Source organism: Eptatretus burgeri, chromosome 16 (genome assembly GCF_056783735.1).
Source record: "Eptatretus burgeri isolate ZD-2024b chromosome 16, Ebu_testis_v1, whole genome shotgun sequence".
NCBI classification, from domain to species: domain Eukaryota; kingdom Metazoa; phylum Chordata; class Myxini; order Myxiniformes; family Myxinidae; genus Eptatretus; species Eptatretus burgeri.
In genome coordinates, this window is record NC_140976.1 from 51,070,886 (window position 1) to 51,093,053 (window position 22,168).

Here is a 22,168-nt window from a genome sequence, read left to right on the forward strand (position 1 = left end):
TCCTTCTCTCCCTCTGTGTCCCTCTCTCCTCCTCTTCCTCTGTGTCCCTCTCGCCCCCTCTCCCTCTTCCTCTGTGTCCCTCTTTCCTCCTCTGTGTCCCTCTCTCCCCTCTCCATCTGTGTCCCTCTGTCCCCTCTCCCTCTGTCCCTCTCTCCCTCTCCCTCTGTGTTCCTCTCTCACTTCTTCTTCTGTGTCCCTCTCTCCCTCTGCCCTCTCCCTCTGTGTCCCTCTCCCCTCTCCCTCTGTGTGTCTCTCTCCCCCTCTGTGTCCCTCTCTCCCCCTCCCTCTCAGTGTCCCTCTCTCCTCCTCTCCCTCTCCCTCTGTGTCCCTCTCTCCCCCACTCCCTCTGTGTCCCCTCCCCCTCTCCCTCTCTCCCCATCTCCCTCTTTGTGTCTCTCTCCCCCTCTCCCTCTTCTCTGTGCCCCTCTCCCTCTCCCTCTCTCCCTCTGTGTCTCTCCCTCTCCCTCTCCCTCTGTGTCCCTGTGTCTCTCCCTCTCCCTCTCCCTCTGTGTGTCTCTGTCTCTCTCGTTCCTGCACCAGAGAAAGAATACCCTGGTGGATGTAATTCCCCTGGTATTCCAGCTGTTGTAAATTTACTTCCTGATAAAAAGTTTTGTATATCTCCTCCTCATTTGTGTTTGGTGATGAATTTACTCTTTATTTGAGCCACACACCGAACATGTACCTTTTTGTATAACCCTGTTATTTTTACTTTTAACATAGGAGATATTTTTACTCTCGGTTTTCTTTTTACATTTGAGACAATAACTCATTTATTTATGTGAAAAAATCTGACAGAGTGCGAAAACCTTTTTAGTTTCCAACATGCACATTTGAATCTTAATTTTTACAAGATAAAGAATCCTTAGAAATGTCTTCACTCTCTCCTCCATTTATTTAAGAAAAAAAACATGTAAAACTTTAATCAAAGTCAATTACACCAACATCATCAATAATCTAATCTATTCCTTCTTTCTCTTCTTTATCTCCACTTTCTCATTTAAATCTTCTCGCTGAAACATATGTTAATCGTCTTGACGCATATATTTCTAATAGACTTGCCATTTCTTTGTTTTCCTCCTCGGGCATTGAGATTGATTTATTTTCTGTAATACCTTTGATCTTTTTATAATCTCAATGGTTTCCATATTTTTATATTTATTTATTCTCTCTCTTTCCTCCCTCTCCCTCTCCTCCTCTCTCTTTTTATACTCCCTCTCCTCCTTCTCTCTCTTCTCCCTCTCCTCCTTCTCTCTTCTTTCTCCCTCTCCTTCTTCTCTCTTGCCTCACTCAGTTTCTTAAACTCCTTCCTTATCCCTTACTATCCTTGAACCACTTTCACCCATAGAATATCGTACATATAATAAATAATAATAGATGGGACCATACTCTGTGCAGAGCGTTTGTGCTACCTTAGCAGTCTCCTTGGCTATTCGGCACAATCCTGGACGGATCACCCTCCGACACAGTATACCAGCAAGCTGGCACTCATTTTGCAGACCTCAGAAGGATAACAGGCAGAGTAAACCCCACCTGGTATTGATTCAACAGCTGAGCAGAAAAAGGATTCAGCGGTGGCGGGATTCGCACCCTACACTTGACAGCCAAATGTTGAAGATTCGGCGTCACTTAACAGTACCACCGTCTCCGGGGTTATAACGCCAGCTGGCTCGGCACAGGTCTCGGGTTACGCGCCTCAGATAACGATACCAAAATACACCTGTGCCTGGCCAGCTGGGGAAATAGACCCGGGTTGCAGACTGGTTTTGTCAGAGACCGAGCGAAGTCTGCCAGTCCATAGCCATTTTTGGTTTGAAATACGAATCGAGCGGATTGTTCCTCAGCATGGTACAAATAAACTCAAGTGGCAACTTTCATATGAATCAGCCAAATTTATTGGGGACACATCGGGGAACACAACTCAAGAAAAACATTCACTACAATGTTATAATTAATCTATAACCCGCTCTTAACTAGGGAGCTACGGATTACGGGTTTCGAAGGGAACCCGAGCGAGATAAACCTTAGACAACATGCAGACAACATACAGACAACATGCAGACAAGACACAGAGTACTTGGTGATGCCTCATGGGTGAGGGGAAAGTGTCAAAGGCACGAATGCGGCTCGTGACAAGCCGATGTCAACGGATTTGAGCACCCAGCTCGAGCATGCAGCGTGGCAAAATGGCGGCGTCATCCTTTTGTCGCACCGCCCATGCACGCAGCCTCAGCACGTTCAGCCCCCATAAGGTCGATGGCACAAGAGCGAAAGATCCATGGTCTGCTCCACCTGGCATTTCACAGGGTCCAGCATACAAATCCAGGCCTGGTCCATTCACCAGAGTCGGCCAAAACGGGGTGTTGGGCTCCGCAAGCGGATCAACGGGGTGGCCAAACGTGTCGAGCCGTGCCGGGAGCAAAGACAGTCAGAGCCTCCGTCACTGGACTCCAGATGAACCTGTTGAGGACCTCCTCATAAAAGTTGATCGCCGACTCCCCTCACGCAGTTCCTCCTGCCTCTTTCATGAAGCAAATCGCAGACAGACACAGCCGTCCCTTACACAGCAGATCGCGACTCACTAGCCGTTTCTCTCTTGCCTTCCCTGCACTCGCTCTCTCGACCCTCCCCCGGGGACCCGTGATTGGTCCATCACTCGAGATCGCAGCTGCCCTCCAGCAATCAGCTGCCGACAGCTCTCGCCGACCGACACTCTCAGAACGCTGGACGGGGCTAGTTCGGAGAGGGGAAGGAAAAATAAGCAAGGCGCCTCCCGGTCCACCACCACTGTAGGAACACTGGACAGCCTGCTTCACCTCCTGACATACATGTAACATCCAATTACCGAACAACCTGACTAATCATGCATTTAAGGGGGAATCTGGGCTAATCCTATATTTAATAACACACTAAGGGCCATTTCCGCAACACTACCCCCACCTTTCTTCTGAGGCTCTCCCGAGCCTCCATTTGGGGCAGCCCACAGTGATGGCCCTGTCTAACGTACATCACAAATCTCCCATTTACTCTAACCCACAATATGGGAAGCACTTAACTCAAAAACATAAGTGTCACAGTAAGATTGGCATGTCCCTATCCTAGTGTGTCGGATCACGAATCTAACAAACAAATTCACACTCTATGCACACCACATAATATTCTAATTATGGATTTGAACGGGAGGGCATTCAAATTTACTTTTAACACCAATGTTTGCATGGGAGCAGAACATTCAAAGGTTCCAAATTCCTTACCGTGTTCGCTCCTTCATGCCCCCTCCCGGCAGTATTGTCTATTCACCCCTGAGGGTTTCCTCACTTCATGGCCTTATTGGCCTCTCACCAGGTGAGGTCAGTCGGCCCAGTGGCCTAATCTCACAGAGTTCTTCGGCCTACTGAGCCCACAAAACGGCATGAATCTTCGGCCGCAATGGCCCACAAAATGACTTCTCAGCTGCAATGGCCTACTCACGAGCAGCAGCAGGCAACAAGCCTTGCATTGGACAGCAGCTGGCACAGCAATGTTGGCACGGTGATATCGATGGTAGCAAATGCAGTTGCAGGCGTTCTTGAGGACGCAAGTGGGTGTGATGACCACAGATCAGGTGAGATGGAGTGTGCCCTTAACCTTCCTTGCCTGACTTCCTTTGGCAGGACTTGTTTTGGTATGGTCTTCTTAATACGTTCTTTCACTTTTCTTTTTTTTTTAGCAGACAGGATGGTGTGTTTCTTACTCAAATGTTATCTTCGTGGGTGTGTGCTCATGACATACTGGTGGCCTCTCTTGCACTTTGAGAGGGTGACCTAGCCTGGCCCTTGTTAGCAAATTTTCCCATCAACATTACTCGTACCAGGTGTCATGCATGAAAGGTGCGGAGGAGAGTTCATCGAACCTAACCATGTACTTTTAGCTCTAAACAATGAAACAAACCCTGCTGTGGCTCGAATGATCCTAATGACCAATTTTTCCCGACCTGGCACACTGTTCCATTCAATTAAACCTGGGCAAGGCCCATATTTGTCTTTTTCCATTTGGTGGTGCCAGGCATAACTTGCAGGCTGGGGAGTGTGACTACTACGAGGCCTCTTTGCCTGCTTCCAATCGGGGGTGGAGGACACCCAGCGACCTCGGGGATCACCTGAGCGTGCTTCTGGCGCTCCTAAATAAGGGGTGGCTCTCTAGCCCCCATACTGTGCTCTCCTAGCACCCATACTGTGCTCTCCTAGCACTCATTCTGTGCTCTCCTAGCACTAAAACCTACTGTGCTCTCCTGGCATGAAAACCTACTGTGCTCTCCTGGCACCTCTGACAGCCTTCACCTGCCAGGAGCCTCCAAAGTCCTGGTGCCCCTATTTCCCGACTCAACAACTTCCAATACCATGTCACACTCCCAGCCAGTACCACCATACCTTGGCCTGCACCTACCCCTTGCAGTCCACCTGCACAATGGAACAGCAGCCAGAATCCATATCAAATCCTCTAAGTCCGCCTAACCTACACTAACTTGGTTAGGAGACTCCTACCGACAGGGTACTTTGTTCGCACTCACTCTGCTCATTTGCACAATCACGCCATTCACCCAAACACTTTAGTCATTCATTCCACAGTGCCATACACCCAGTCCACAATACCTTTCACTTTTATGTGAAAATAAAAACACACCAGTCCCTCGCATCCCACTTGGTCATCAAATTTAACTGGTACACTTTTTTTTAATCAAACCCCAATCAATTTGTCACTACGTCCGTCGTCCGCTGGACTCCTCAATACTGCCTGAATAGTTTATTTCCAACAATTTAAACAAAACATCAAAATCTCTTCATCAGCCCCATGGAACCTCTTGGTTCAGCCCCATGGAACCTCTTGAAATGCATGGTTCCAACCAGGCATTTCAGTCTTTCCCTCAAACAAGCCACTCTTTGTCACCCACTTGTTTCAGGTGTGTTTAACACTCTGCCTGTACTGTCTCCACTACTCTTTTTTCCAATAATCACCCAAATCCACTCATGCCACTCTTAACCCTTCTGTCAGTCTCAATTTGCAATCACTCTCGATATAATTATTTTCAATCAAGATTTTTACATCCCAATATGGCCTGCTTCTTTGGCTCATTGGAAGGGGAGTGAGGGAACGAATCCCTCATTACCCATCACATGACCCCGCCGCCTTTACGCCACGGCTCAAAGGGGTCTCGTCTCAATTGGGGTCGTGGTCCACCCCCTCCTCTTCTCCAGGGTTCACGGAAATCAGGTAAACACCAATCGGGGGAGCAGCCTCCACCTCTTCTCTCAAACTCCCTGAAGACAGATAAACCCCACTCAGCTAGCCAAACACTGCGTGTCCTCAGAGAGGTTTGAAGACCAAGTGACACATGCCAGTGCCACTTGCTACTCATCTGCACGCTACCCCGAAGTTCCTGTGATGCCGAGAGAGAAACCAAAATCCAATTTCTAAAGCCTGCTCCTGGTTGCAGCTCCTCCAACTCTGCAAGAACCCATGTGGAGCTGTCCATTATGGTTTCCGTCCCCTGGCTCAAGTTCTGTCCTGGTGGCATTTATATTTCCCCTTGTACCTCTAACCTATTTCCTACGTCACCACTCATTCCACACTCAGGACTCCCACACAAAACAGGCTGCACACATTCCAAGGTTATGTGTTCACATTCCACACATTCAACCTTGCCTGCATACTGACCAACTGCCTTGCATTCCAGGGTTACATTCTCGACCGCCACATGAGAACCCACACACGTTCCGGCCTTGGCAGCACACACCGGTGCTGTAATCTGGACTGTGGGCTCACAGCATTCATTCACAGGCATTCCACACAAACACACATTCAGGGGTCACGCATACGTGCACCCCATCGCACAGTCTCCTCCTTAACATAACCTCCAATTCCTAACTTAAGCTCATCGTCCGCACCATGTATGCATGTGCCCTCATAACTGCTTCATTACAGAGTCACCTCGGTCCAGTCGCTTCTTTCCAGCAGGTTGCTCATCATCGATTCTCCACACCCCTATGGGGCTGTCAGCTCCACATGCTGGACCTGCTCAATATATGTTTCATTCGTCAACAACCCCGTATGCTCCCTCAATGTCTCCATCACCAGGGTTTGCTCTAATTTTGGTGTCATCCAACGAGTGATGTCAATCAAGTCCCGCACCAATAACATTCCTCCCTGTGGTGATGTCACACATCCCATATTATTGTGCTGTTCTACCTCCTGGCTCCATTTTCGTTTCCATTTGAGTCGTTCTTCCTCTCTGAGCCTTTTTGGTTGTTAGTTATCTTTCCGGAGTTTTTCCATCTCTGCATACTCCAACCTTGCTCTCTACTTTAGTTGGTCAATTTCAAATTCATGTTCTTTTTGTTTCCTATCCCACTGTCTCTCATGTTCCTCATTCTCCAATCTCGTCGTCTCTCTCAATTGGGTGATCTCCCTTTCCTGCTTCATTCCTTGTTCTTTCACCATCTCCGCGTACTCCAACCTTGCTTTCTCCTTTAGTTGGTCAATTTCAAATTCATGTTCTTTTTGTTTCCTATCCCACTGTCTCTCTTGTGTTTCCTTCTCCAATCTCCTCTATTTTTTTTTGTTCAGTTCGCTCTTCTCATGTTCCACCAACCTACGAAACCACTCTACTTTAATTATTTCTCCATGTAGTACCTCGCCTGTGTTGGCTCAGTCCTTTTCCAGCCCCGGAATTCGTTCCTGTGCATCGGCCAATTGTTGTGACTCACCATGCACATAATTTCCCTGAACCTCGTCTGCATGCAGCAGCGCCTTGTCCAATTTAATTTGTAACCCATATAATTCCCATCACACTCCACCTGTTCCAAGGCATCTGACAATTGTGCATGAAGCTCGTCAATGTATGCGAAGTCATCCTGCTTTGTTTGCCATGGCGCATTCCGTGTCCATATGGTTTGAATCGGTGGGTGGGAGCGCTTTCTTCGTGCTGTGCGGTTTGTTGCGCTATTCATAGTAACCCTCTCCCGCTTCGTGTCGCACTGAGGTGGAGCCGCACTGCCATTTTGCGACTCCATCTTTCTTTATAATTTCGAAGTTTTACACCCAATCCGCTCAACATAAAATGAAACCTAATTTGGAATTTGCGAGCGTTTTTTTTTTTTTTCCTCGCACTTCTCATAACCAATGTTCGAGTTGCGAATGACACCAGATGTTGTTGAATCGGTGTCCTGCAAATTTATGGGGGTGGATGGGTTCACACCCCACTCCTGACTACCAGTGTAATGGAGTCGGCGGTGGTGGGGCTTCACACCCTACTCTTGACAGCCAAATGTTGAAGATTCGGCATCATTTAATAGCAACGCCATCTTCGGGGTTATAACGCCGGCAGGCTTGGCACAGGTCTCGGGTTACGTGCCTCAGATCACGATACCAAAATACACCAGTGCCTTGCCAGTTGAGGAAATAGACCCCGGTTACAGACTGGGTTTGTCAGAGACCGGGCGAAGTCTGCCAGTCCGTACCCATTTTGGTTTTAAATACGAATCGAGTGGATGGTTCATCAGCAAGGCACGAATAAACTCAAGTGGCAACTTTCACATGAATCAACCAGATTTATTGGGGACACATCGGGGAACACAACACAAGCAAAGCATTCATGACAATGTTATAATTAATCTATAACCCACTCTTAACTAGGGAGCTTCGGATTACGGGTTTCGAAGGGAACCCTAGCGAGATAAACCTTAGACAACATGCAGACAACCTGCAGACAAGACATGCAGACAAGACACAGAGTACTTGGTGATGCCTCATGGGCGAGGGGAAAGTGTCAAAGGCACGAATGCGGCTCGTAACAAGCCGATGTCAACAGATTCGAGCACCCAGCTCGAGCATGCAGTGTGGCAAAATGGTGGCATCGTCCTTTTGTCGCACCGCCCACGCACGCAGCCTCAGCGCGTTCAGCCCCCTTTAAGGTCGATGGCACAAGAGCTAAAGATCCATGGTGTGCTCCAGCTGGCTTTTCACAAGGTCCAGCATACAAATCCAGGCCTGGCCCATTCACCACAGTTGGCCAAATCGGGGTGTTGGGCTCCGTAGGCGGATCGATGGGATGGACAAATGTGTCGAGCCATGCTGGGAGCAAAGACAGTCAGAGGCTCCGTCACTGGATTCCGGATGAACCTGTTGAGGACCTCCTCATTAAAGTCGATCGCCGACTCCCTTCATGCAGTTCCTCCTGCCTCTTTCACGAAGCAGATCGCAGACAGACACAGCCGTCCCTTACACAGAAGATCGCGACTCTCACTAGCCGTTTCTCTCTAGCCTTCCTGGCGCTCGCACTCTCGACACTCCCCCGGGGACCCGTGATTGGTCCATCGCTCGAGATCGCAGCTGCCCTCCACCAATCGGCTGCTGACACCTCTCGCCGAATGACACTCTCAGAACGCTGGGTGGGGCTAGTTCGGAGAGGGGAAGGAAAAATAAGCAAGGCGCCTCCTGGTTCACCACCACTGTACACACACTGGACAGCCTGCTACACCTCCCGACACACATGCAACGTCCAATTACCGAACAACTTGACAAAACATGTATTTAAGGGGGAATCTGGGCTAATCCTATATTTAATAACACACTAAGGGCCATTTCCGCAACAATACCACCCCATCTTCCTGTTGTTAAATCAGTTTGTATTCCTCGACTTTGTATAATTATCCAATTTCCTTCCTTCTTTGTCATATAAACTGTTGCTTCACCATCATGTAATTTCCTATTCCCGAAATCCTGTATTTGTTGTTTGCTAATTGAGCTTCCACATATCTCCTGATTCTTACCAAGAGGATAATATTCTTCTTTACGAGACTGATAAAAATCGTGTAGGTCTTCTCGGTTTCATGAAAAAGACCAATTATAACCTAAATCACACATATTATACCTCCATTTCTCTATTCTCATTTCAAATATACTTCCTTCTTTATAAAATTCAATACTGTGCTGATAATTGAATTTAATAAGAAAAGGTGTATGGTTTGTTGAACCAGGTGTTGTGGTTGTAAATTATACTCCTTTAACAAAACGCGCCGTTTTATTTAAGGATACAATTATATTGTGATAAATCACTTAATCTCAACCAGTCATTCATGTCAATCGGGCTTGGATAATTTATTAATTCATAAACATTTTTCATATTAATATTTTTTGCAATACTATGTTTCTGCCATTCAGCCTGTGCCTTTGTGTAATAATTTGATAAATCAATATCCAGTTCTTGGAATACACCAAAGAAAGAACCATCTTTACAAACATGGTATTTATATTAGATTAAAAATAATGTCATTAAAAATTATATTTTTGTTGACTTGAAATAACACATTTATACACAAGCCGGTAGGCGACGAGGGATTCGCTAGGATCGAAGCGCTGGATACGATGCTTTTCATTCTGACCGATCCACCGACGAAGATTCATTGCCAAGATGTATTGGTTCACATACAATTGTTCCTCTGCCTGGCAAGATTTTTCCTGTTGCGCATTTTGCCAACTGGCACTCCTCATAAAAAATGACGGTAAATAGACACCCTATTTTTGAAGAACTACCATTTGTAAAATCATTGGTTTGCTGGTTTGTGCTGTGGAGCCTCGCGTTGCAGACACACACACACATCCCCACACACACACACACACACACACACACACACACACACACACACACACACACACACACACACACACACACACACACACACACACACACACACACACACACACACACACACGGCAAACCCGATAAACTTCTCTCAATGCTCTTGTTCGACAACACCTCCTGAGCCACACAATATTTTTCAAAAGCCACACCCACTTTCCTACGCCAATCCCACTTTAAATAATAAATAATTGGAGGTGGTGTGTAGGTCGTGGAGTCGTTTTCAGAAAATAAATAAATAATTGAAGGTGGTGTGTGGATCGTGGAATCGTTTACGGAAAAATAAATAAATAATTGGAGGCGGAGTGTGGGCCATGCAATCGTTTTCGGTAAATAAATAAATAATTGGAGGTGGTGTGTGGATCGTGGAATCGTTTACAGAAAATAAATAAATCATTGGAGGTGGAATGTGGGTCATGGAATCGTTTTCGATAAATAAATAAATAATTGGAGGTGGTGTGTGGGTGGGGAATCGTTTTAGGTGAATAAATAAAAAATTGGAGGTGGTGTGTGGGTCGAGGAATCGTTTTCAGTAAATAAATAAATAATTGAAGGTGGTGTGTGGGTCGTGGAATTGTTTTCGGAAAAGAAATAAAAAATCGTAGGTGGTGTGTGGGTCGTGGAATCGTTTTCGGTAAATAAATAAATAAATGGAGGTGGTGTGTGGGTGGGGAATCGTTTTCGGAAAATAAATAAAAAATTGGAGGTGGTGTGTGGGTCGTGGAATCGTTTTCGGTAAATAAATAAACATTATATTATTAGAAATCCACAAAGACAGAAATGCCGGTGATTCCATTTATTTTGGATCCTTTTCACTTTGGTCAATAACGTTTGGATCGAGGAGAGATCGAAGGTGGAACGACGGAGTAGTTCCTTACAAAGACTGCATACACACCTTAAATGACGGTAAATAGACACCCGATTTTTGAAGGACTACCGTTTCAAAAATAAAACCTCAATTAAAAATCGGCTCGAGTAAAATTTTCTAAATATCTCGAAGTGTTTAATTCCGAAGTCTCCTTTCTCTACATTCAAAACTGAAGGACAAGTACTGAAAATACTGTACGCGGTTTTTCGGCCGCTGCACAGCAACGGTGGTTGCTCGGCAACGAAATTCAAACGCGCACCTTCCCAGACAATATGGCACCTGTTGGCAAAGTTTCATCGAAATCGGTTCGCTGGTTCGTGCTGTGGAGCCTCGCGTTGCAGACACACACACACACACACACACACACACACACACACACACACACACACACACACACACACACACACACACACACACACACACACACACACACACACACACGGAAAACCCGACAATAAGGGATATCTAGCATATATAGCGAATCCAACAGACGGAAAATCCGACAATAAGGGATATCTAGTGTGAGGAATGATGATATGCTCGGTGGTCACATTTGAGCCATAGTTGAATATCTAATCAATAGTCAATAGTTGTATATTCATCAGCTGTCAGGATTCGAACCTTGCCTTAAAAATGTTGCTTTAAATGTTTCATGTTGCCCTAACTGTTTCTTTGGACAGCCTTTATCACTCTTCCTGTTTTACTGCAGCTGCACAACAGCTGTCCTTGGAAGGAACTGTTTCTTCATTGTATGCTGACATCCCACACATTCCTGTTCTTAGTCATCACAAGAGTTTCACCTTTGCTATCAACATGTGTCAGTGTATGAGGTTTAGAAAGTCATTAGTTTGCAAGATAAACTGTTGGGTTGCATATCTGAGAATTGACCGATTCAACTTCCCCTAGAGCCCCGAGGGAGGGGGGAAAGAAGCCAACTGCCGCATTTATTTCTTTATTTCTTTATCTCTTAGCACACACTTTTAGTCCACACCCAGTTCTGCTTTTGTGTGATTACATATATGATGGTTTTGAAGCATAATCTCAATGTGGTCCGGAGGCACCTAACTGAAGGGCCGTTGCACCACATTCCGCATGCGTGTGGTCTTCAGAAATAAAACGTGTAATTTGAGGATCCTCATTTGACTCTGTCATCATACTCGGCCGGGTGGAGAGTCATAACATTTGGTGATGATGGGATTCGACTGATGTTGGCGGTGTGGACGGCGGGACTCCACTTGGTGTACAGAGATCGCAAGGGTTCAGCTAAAAGGTAAGTGGCGATCGCACGTAGGGCACCTAAAATAGGGAGCCCCAGTTAGATGAGTGCTGTACACTCGGTGGGCAGCGCCCCGCCGGACGCAGCTCCAGGGTCTGCTCGAATCAAGAACTGTAACGGTAAAACATATGAAGTGATTTGAATGCGGTTTGTCTGAAGGGCACAAAGGGAGGGCTGTTAGGCGGTGTTGTTGGGACCTGGAAGGGTAGAGGATAAAGGTTATCCGTGTGAGATAAGGAGGGAAACGTTGGAATCCTGTACCATATCGAGGGAAGGTTAGAGGCCTTCATTGGGATTTGAGGCTTAAGGCAGTTGATTGAAAGAGATTTTGGTCCCGAAGTAAAAAGAGAAGCAATTTAAAGCTATCAGGCGGTTGATAAGATAAGAACATAAGATGGGGAATAAATCTTCAAAGAACGAAAAGATACCAAAAGGAACAACACTGAGAGTTATCAGTGAAAAATATGGAATCGATAAAGTTAAAGGAATACAGGACTGGGTGAAGTGGACCGCGGGGAGAAAAGATCCCTTTCCGCTGACTGGATCTTTAGATCCAAAGATACTGAACACAGTGAGTAATGCGCTGACAGAGGGCAAAGCAGGAGGCCTGAAACAAAGTGGACAACACTGGAAAGCGTTGGCTGCGTGGCTAACGGAGTCGCAAGTCGAGACAGAGCATAGGTGACTAGGACTAGGACTCAAAGGGCGGAGGAGCTCCTTGTGAGCCAACGGCCATCCATATCTAGTGCCCAACTGTGTCTGCGGACGTCCTCCTGCAGTTGGGTTACTTCTTATTAGGAGGTTGGCGGCAGGATTTGCACTCCAGCCACCGTAAAACGCTTCATTCCGCAAAACGCAAAAACGCAAAAAAATCTGAAAACCCACTCCGTGGGAGTACCTCCTGTGCAGCTTCCCTTCGCAGGGCAGCTCACCGGATGATGGGATTGGGGCAAAGCCTTCGGGACCCCCAATCTTTGATAGGAGGGAAACCACGGGGTAACATCCCTGGGTCAGATTGCGGGAGAGTGTGTCGGAGTGGTGCTGAGGTGTCGTCCACCAGACGGCGGTCTCCTTGGGTTAACCTGAGGCGGTCCCTTCGGGTGGGTGCCTGGAATGTCCCTATCCCAAAGAGAGGATGATCACCTGTCTCTGTTATCATCTGAGCTCAAGCGTTTGGACATCGGGATTGCAGCTCTCTGAGGTTCGGAGACCGGATTGCGGCGAGATAATGGTGGGTGGTTACACCTACTATTGGTCTGGTCGCTCTGATGGTTACCATACCCAAGGAGTTGCTGTAGCTGTGTCCAATAAGCTGACCCCAATGATAATTGAGGTAACACCGGTCAACGAGCGTATTATGAGATTAAGGATTCGTCACTCCTTAGGTGTCATTTCCCTGGTCTCTATTTATGCTCCGACTGAGGCGAGTGATCTTACCGTGAAGGATGCATTCTACGCCACGCTCGAGTCTGTGGTTGATCAGTGCCCCAGACGAGATACACTTCTAGTCTTGGGGGATTTCAATGCATCGACTGGAACTGATAGGGATGGTTATGAGGTGTGTGTTGGTCCCCATGGGTCAGGAACTATGAACCAGAATAGCACTAAGTTCCTTGACTTTGCAAGAAGTCATGGACTTAGGGTGGCTGGTTCATGGTTTCAGCGCCCGCAAGCTCATCGCTGGACTTGGTATTCCAACGCTGGCGGTGTGGCAAAGGAGATTGACCATGTCCTCATTGACGGTCGTTGGAGGATGATCCAGAACTGCAGGGTCTACCGGAGTGCTCAGTTCCTCAATACTGACCACAGGCTTGTTGTAGCAACTCTAAAGCTGCACCTTAAATCCTGGAGAATGGTACCATCCCAGCCTAGGCTAGGATGAGAGAGTAGCTGAGGAGTTTGCGAACAGGCTGAGTGGACACTTGGGGGGTCTGGGTGCTTTGGGGGTTCCTGAAGAGTTGTGGAGCACCTTCAAGACCACCGTCCTTGATGTTGCCGGTGGATGCCTTGGAGTTCACCGCAGGGCAAAGAAGAATTTTGTCTCTCAAGGGACACTGGATACCATTGACCAGAGTCGCAGGGCCAGGCTGAATGGCAGAGCTGAGCTGTTCAGGGAGCTGAGGCGTAAAACTGTACGTGCACTGAGGGTGGACAAGGAGGCCTATGTGCGAGGAATCTGTGAGGGGGTAGAGCATCACCTGTGGACAGGTGATTCTCGTCCCGTTTACAGGGGAATTCGCGCATTACGTTCATCCAAGCCCATCCCTCGGAGCACTGCAGTTCGAGCAGAGAGTGGTAGGCTCTTGACAGAGGAGTCTGAAGTGAAGGCCCGCTGGGCCGGTTACTTTGAGCGGTTGTACCAGGCTGATCCCCCAGCTGTCGAGTTGGACGTCAAGGGTGTTACAATCCCTGTTGCTGACCCTCGAATCAACAGTGGTCCACCATCGCTTGTGGAAACACGGGCTGCGGTGAACCAGTTGAAACGGGGCAAAGCTCCAGGGATCTGTGGCATCCATGCCGAACTTCTCAAGGCTGGTGGAAATGCTGCACTCGCGTCGTTGCATGCAGTTTTGTGCTCTGCCTGGAACACAGGCATCATCCCAACTGACTGGAAGAGGGGCCTTGTTGTCCCTCTCTGGAAAGGGAAGGGTGATCGCCAAGACTGCAACAACTACCGAGGGGTGACGCTGCTCTCAGTGCCGGGCAAGGTCTTTGCTCGGATAATTCTTGATAGGGTTCGCCACCATCTGCTTGAGCACCAGCGTCCAGAGCAGTCAGGCTTTACACCAAAGAGGTCAACGATTGACCGTATCCTTGCACTTCGTGTCCTCACCGAACGCAGACGAGAGTTTCGGCAGGGGCTGCTTGCAGCCTATGTTGATCTCTGTAAAGCGTTCGATTCAGTGAATCGGGATGTCCTCTGGAGGATTCTTGGTCTTCGTGGGGTGCCACCAAAACTGATCGATCTGATGTCTGAACTCTACTCTGGTACTGAGAGTGCTGTGAAGTGTGGTGGTACCATCTCTGACTTATTTCCAGTTGTTACTGGAGTTCGTCAGGGGTGTGTACTTGCCCCCACACTTTTCAGCACTTGTATGGACTGGATTTTGGGAGGATGTCGGAGAGATCAAGTTGCGGTGCATCGTTTGGCAATGTCAAGATCTCGGACCTTGATTTTGCAGATGATGCAGTCATCTTTGCGGAGACTTTAGACATCCTCTTGGGGGCCCTCGAGGTGCTGAATGAGGAGTCGGAGCCGTTGGGATTACGGATTTCTTGGGTCAAAACAAAGATCCAGGCTTTCGGTGACATCTTGGATGCTGCTGTCCTGTCTGTGTCTGTTTGTGGTGAGGATGTTGAGGTCGTGGATAGATTCACTTACCTTGGCAGTGATATTCATGTCTCCGCAGGTTGTGAGCCGGAGGTCAATAGACGTCTGGGTCGGGCCTGGGGAGTCATGGATTCACTGGATCATGGGGTGTGGCGCTGCCGGTACCTGTGCGGGAGGACGAAAGTCCGAGTCTTCAGGTCCTTGGTACTTCCAGTCTTGCTCTATGGGTGCGAGACTTGGACTTTGACCAAGGATCTGAGACGGAGACTTAATTCCTTTGGTACCAGGTCTCTTCGGAGAATCCTTGGCTATCGCTGGTCGGATTTTGTGTCCAACGAGCGGTTGCTGAGAGAGACTCGGATGAGATTTGTTACCTGCATAGTCCGTGAGCGTCAGCTGCGGCTGTATGGACATGTGGCTCGTTTTCCTGACGCTGATCCTGCTCACCAGATTCTCTCAGCGAGGGAGTCTCATGAGTGGAGGAGGCCAGTGGGCCGACCACGTGCCTCATGGTTGCAGCAGGTTGACCATCATCTCAAGGAGATGGGGATGGGCCTGGCATCTGCCTGGGGGATGGCCAGACGGAGGCCCCTGGAGTACCGGCGGAAAGTGGACGCAGCGACGCGCTGTTCTGGCACATGCTCCCATACCTGACCTGACCTGACTAGAAGGGACTGTGAACCAACGAAAAATGCAAGACGAGGAACGACAAGGGAAACTAAAGCAGGCGCTAGACCAGCTAACGGAGGTCAAGACACAGGGAGAGGACAAAGAGAAGGAACTAGAACAAGCGCTAGCGCAGCTGACGGAGGTCAAGATACAGAGTGAGGAGAGACTGGAGAAGTTGAGACAAGCGTTAGCACAGATAGCGGAAATCAACGACGACGTAGACTGAAAGACGACAACACGACTTTGGACGACAAAAGGAATTTACCCCGTCTTAGGGGTGGAAGGAGCAAGAGGAGGGGCAGACATTCACCAGTTCCCTATGATGCAAGCGGCAGGGGGAGATTGGGTTTGGAGATCATGGACCCCACAAGACATTAGGGGAGTAAAAGCTAGCATGGAAGAATGCATAAAGACAAACCCTAGAAGGGCAATTCAGATATTACACGATCAGATAAAAATGCAGGGGGCAACCAGGACGGACATAGGGTTTATATGCACCGCTGTGCTGCCCAGTTCGGTCTGGAGCTCACGTTCGGCAGACTGGGGCGTCAAACAACAAGGAGAGGAGGATCGCACTTTAAACCGACATTACCCAGAGGGGACATTACCCATGACCGAGAAGCACAGGCAGTGTACAGGGGTAGAGTACAAACCCTGATGGAAGAACTTGCGACGGAGATGGCCCCAAGGATAATGGATTTGCAGGCAACACAGGATATTACACAAAATCCCAAGGAATCACCTGCCGAGTACAAAGCACGACTGTATGAACAGATCGAGCTGCACTCAGGATTTAATAACCTAGCACAGGCACCCCTCCACTTCCTGAACACTATGTTTGTAGATGGACTGTGCGACGAAGTAAGGCGAGAGTTGAAGGCGGACATGCCAGGGTGGGAAACGGCTGGCGTCGATGCCGTGTTTGAAAGGGTGAGGCAAGCCTGGCAGACTCCAAGAGAAGAGGAGCGGAGAGGAAAGAAAGATCTAAGCTATGGTTGTAAGAAACCTCGAATTGAAGAGCCGTATATACGAAGAGAGGGAAGGAAGGCCTCGCTGGGACAATCCAGATTAGGAACCCCGGTATGAAGCCGAACAGGGCCAGCGGAGACCTTGGAACCGAGAGAATAAGCCGCAAAGGCAGGGAGAATGTTTTAACTGCGGTAAATTCAGACATTGGAGCCGGGAGTGCAAGGCACTGCCTAAACAACGAGGCTGGGGCTCACGGCCACCACAACTGCAGGAGAGACCAACGGCGCCCCTTAGAGAATATTAGAGGCGAGGGGAAACAGTGAAAAGAAACTATTGACATGAGGACACCGTGGTGGCTCCGCAAAGAGAAACGCGGAACGTAAGGGAATTGAGCACGACCTTGAACGTAGAGGAGAGACAAGTAACATTCCTAGTAGACAAAAGGGCCACCCGATCAACATTAAAACAAGGAGAGATAAAGAACCTGTCACTCTCAGGCGAGTTGGTGAGTGTGGTGGGGGTTTCGGGACGGAGAGAAGATATCCCGATTTCGGACAAATTACGAATTGAAGTAGGTCCCCTGCGGGGAGAACATGCATTTTTGGTAGCTAAACACACCCCGATGAATTTGTTGGGAAGAGATTTGTTGTGCAGAATGGGATGTACGAAAACGTGCAGGCAAGACGGAGTCTACATAGATGCTCCGCTAGCATTGCAAGAAGAGGTAATGACCCTCATGATGACCGAACTCGGACCGGTAGTTTATTGGTTGTGGATTGTGTCACAAGAGGGGAGAGATAAACTGATTAGGGATTGGGAAAGTGCGAAAAGTTTGCGGGACGTAGAGGAATGGTTGCGTAGCAATGACATTGAGTTGAAAGGACTGCCTTTGCACTGTACGGTCTATTATGACGAAACGGGGCAAGATTTTGATTACTCGGATAGGGTACATGAAGATTACACCGCCACATGCACTTTCATGACAACCACTCTGTGGATCGGAAAGGAGGGAGCGGCAATGGAGGCGGAACTAACCGCCGAGGAACGTGAGCTAATGAAGCACAGAGAAGGACTTACCCCGCACGTCTCAATGGCGGTCAGTAAAGGACATAGTGCTGGAGAATTGGGAAGAATGATGACCAGATTGAGATGCGCCCCGGAACCACTAGAAACGGATAGTGAAACCCGGAGCACTTTACAGGCCAGCCGACGGGGGGATGGATGGAAGGTATGCTTGCCTGATCAGATTTTGACATGCATGCTAGAAAGATATGAGATGAATAGCGAAAGCCCCCCCCCCCCCCGCCAGGCCAACAGAGAAACGAGAACTGAGGAAAGATTACAGGAAGTACCTGTCGAACTATGGACACGACACCCGAATGATGTGGGCAGAGTGCTGGCCACAACGCCCGTATCCATCCAGGTGAAGGAGGAGATACCCCTGCCTCGAGTGGCTCAATACCCATTGCGCAAAGAGGAAAAAGAAGGGATCTCTCCGGTGCTAGCATCGTTGTGCGACCAAGGGGTGATAATACCTACTAAGAGCGAATGCAACACACCAATCCTGCCGGCAAAGAAGCCCAGGGGAAACAAATGGAGGTTCGTACAAGATCTGCGGGCGGTGAGTAAGTGCGTGAAAGCGTCCTTTCCCGTGGTGCCACACCGTGTTACGGTACTGTCAGGGGTGCCGTCCACTGCAACGCACTTCGCCGTGGTAGATTTGTGCTCGGCGTTCTTTAGCATATTGCAAGCAAAGGAGTCGCAGCACTTGTTTTCCTTTAGCTACGACGAACAACAATACACCTGGACTGTACTCCCATAAGGGTTCTGCGATAGCCCAATGCTTTTCTCGCAGGCTTTGAAGGAGGACTTGGAGGACATAGAGCTCCTGGAAGGATCAGTAATGATATAATATGTGAACGATCAATTGGTGTGCTCGGACAGTCAGACGAAATGTGAAATGGACACTTTAGCGCTGTTAACAGCTCTCGCCCGAAAGGGCCGCAAAGTCAGCAAAGACAAATTGCAGTTCTCACAGCCAAGAGTGACGTATTTGGGCCATATACTGGAACAGGGACAGAGAAGCCTAGGAGCTGAACTGGTGGAGACAATCCTACAGCACCCAAAACCCACTACATTGCGACAATTGCGGCGGTTCCTCGGGATGACGGGGTACTGCCGGCAGTGGATATCTGATTATGCGGTTCGGGCGCGATCACTGTACGACATGGCAAGGGAGGCAGAGGGGGATAAGATCTCCTGGATGAATGATGCGGTCAAAGACTTTGAAACATTGAAGCAGGCCTTGTCCTCGGCACCAGCATTGGGGCGACCGAACTATGATCTTCACTTCAACTTATTCGTCCACGAAAGAGGAGGGTTCGCCCAAACGGTGCTGACACAAGAACACGGAGGGAAAAATAGGCCGATTGCGCACTACCGTAGTCATTTGGATCCGGTCGCCACCACCTATTCCGGGTGCTTACGGGCAGTGACAGCAACACAATATGCATTAACCGCAACAGCGACGCTGGTTTTGGGTTCTCCGCTGACCGTGAAAGTGCCACATGATGTTTAGGCGCTGATACGGCAAAACAAGACATAACATATATCCGTGGCATGGGCAGTCCAACATGATCTGGTACTTTTGCAGGCGACGAATATAACGATCGAAAGATGTTTGCCACTGAACCCAACCTCCCTAATGCCAACGGGCGATGAGGGAGAGGCACATGTGTGTGAACAAGTGCTGGTGGAGGAGACAAAGGTGAGGCGCGACCTACAGGAAGCCCCGATCGAGAATGAGGAATTAGAACTGTTCGTAGATGGAGCGGTGAGGAAGAACCAATGGGGAGAAACGATCGCTAGCTTTGCCGTATGCACCGCAAGCGCCACCTTGAGGAAAGAATTGCTACCGAAGGGATTTTCAGCCCAACAAGCTGAGCTGGAAGCGCTAATATGCGGATGTGAGATGGGTGCGGGAAAAAACATTGAACATATACACCGATTGCAGATATGCCTGGGGCATCTTTCATGACTCCGCCGCCATATGGGCCTTACGGGGCATTAAGACATCCTCCGGGTAGGTTATTCGACACGGGGACCTGATCAAACGACTGATACAAGTTGCGCAAGAACCACAGCAGATTGCAGTGATTAAATGCAAAGCTCACACAGGAGAGAATGATGAAGTGTCAATAGGCAATGAAAGAGCAGATTTAGCGGCAAAAGCAGTGCTCGATGAGGAGGAGGCGAACCTGCAACCAATAACCTAAATTTACGTGGAACAAATGGCAGACAATCCTCAAACGCAGGAACAGCTGAAAAACCTACAGGTCTCCGCAACTATGGAAGAACAGGAATCGTGGAGGGTACAAAGCAAAACACACATGGAGTATGGGTGGATGAGCAAAGTAGGCCGTTTGTACCCCGGAAGTTGTTACCATGGCTAGTCTTCAATGCACATGCGCAGGGCCATGTGGGGATAAAAGGAGTGATGGAAATTATTCGTCAAACCTGGAATGCTCCAGGTGTGACGACAGCAGCGACAGAGGTGGTTAGCAATTGTGCGACCTGTGGTAGACATAATAGGAAGTATGTCGCCAAGAAACGGGGAGCACACCCACCCCCATCTGGACCGTTTCAACACCTACAGATGGATTTTGTACAAATGCCATCATACAAACACCACCAATATGTGCTGGTTATCGTGGATATGTTCTCTAAGTGGGAAGAGGCCTTCACCACTACCAATCAGGAAGCCGATACGGTGGCCCAACTGCTTTTACAGGAAGTAATTCCACGATTTGGGATTCCAACACGACTATCTTCGGACCAAGGAGGGTCTTTCACGGCAAAAGTGATGGCGAAGGTAGCTGAAGGCTTGGGGATTAAACAGAAACTACACTGCCCGTACCACCCTCAGTCAGCAAGGGCAGTAGAAAGGGAGAACCAAACTCTAAAGCAGACGCTTCACAAACTCTGCGAGGGCCAGTCAATGCCCTGGCCAGACGTACTGCCTATAGCGCTCATGAAAATGCGAGCAACAAATAATGCCACGAGAGGGCTCTCGCCCCACGAAATAATAATAGGACGCCCTATGCAGTTACCGGCCTCGGCTCCGCCAGATATGGGAGATTGAGATTTGTCATGTATGAACGACGGAATGATGAATTATTGCAGGACACTCACTGCTACCATTAGGTCCTTTCACTCACAGGTACAAGAAGCATTGCCGATACCTGCTGGAGACTCGTTACATGATTTCCAACCCGCTGAACGGGTTTGGGTGAAAGAATTCCTGCAGAAAAACGCCCTGCAACCCAAGTGGACCGGACCTTACACTGTACTCTTGACCACGCCCTCCGCCGTCAAAGTGAGAGGTAAGAGTGCATGGATACACCACTCACACTCTAAGCGAGCGCCCAAGGAGGGAGACGAAACAAGGGAGCCAGAGGAGGTAACCCCAGCAGAGGTTCCGGCGGTGTCCGATTCAGTATTTTACTGAGATAGTGAAGACAACGACGAGGTGGAAGACGTGATACCGCTTCAGGGACCCCCTCCACCGCCACAAAACCAGGACGGAGCCGACCCGGCAAGACAGGGTGAGATAGTGCCTGGAGGCACACTGCAGGCAGAGCCGGGCACCCTGCCAGACCTGGGACCGGAAGACATAGACAACAGAGATCCTGGAATACCAGAGTTAGAGCCCGACACCCCGCCAGACGCGGAACCGGAACCTGAGCTGGACACCCTGCCAAATGTGGAACAGGCAGATATAGATGACAGAAACCTTGTAATACCGGGGACAGCGACAGAACCTTTGACGGCACAACATGCAACTCCTGGTACTGACACTACTCCTTTGCAGGGGGGGGGGGACCGGTTACTAGGCAACAAACTAATAGCCTCAAGCAATTGGAACCATACACACCTCCCACACCTACACCTCCCACACCTACACCTCCCACACCTACACCTCCCACACCTCCACCGCGGAAGGGAAAACGAAAATGAGTTAACAGCATCACCGCAGCGACACAGGAGAGAAGTGACTGGAGGAAAAACGACAGCAAGTACATATGCAAAATTTGGGACAACCCATAACAAGGAGTTAGATACGGTAAGAGTCTTTTCAGCTAACTCCAGCACACCTTTTTCGTCCAGCACACCTTCACGACCCGTGCGGAGAAAAACAGCATGGATCCAGCCCCAACAACTCATAGAAATACCCTGCATATTGGCAAATGGGTCTAACAACCTGGTGGAACGAAACAAGGGCCTTAAGGGCATCATATCATACTACCTGATGACACCAGAAGGGGCCCAAACGGAGCTCGAAAAAACCGAGGTGGCTTGGCAAGGAAAGAAGCGGAAACC

The 22,168-nt window shown here is 48.8% G+C and overlaps 1 protein-coding gene and 1 long non-coding RNA gene across 3 annotated transcripts in view; one reads left to right on the forward strand and one right to left on the reverse strand.

Moving 5' to 3' along the window:
• LOC147011053 (multidrug and toxin extrusion protein 1-like) overlaps window positions 1–22,168 on the reverse strand; it is a 226,908-nt gene that overhangs the window by 11,055 nt on the left and 193,685 nt on the right. The window lies entirely within an intron of this gene.
• LOC147011054 (uncharacterized) overlaps window positions 10,686–22,168 on the forward strand; it is a 39,948-nt gene continuing 28,465 nt past the window's right edge. Inside the window, exon 1 of the long non-coding RNA XR_015052087.1 lies at window positions 10,686–10,857. This is a non-coding gene — a long non-coding RNA (uncharacterized LOC147011054). The remainder of the gene's footprint in view (window positions 10,858–22,168) is intronic.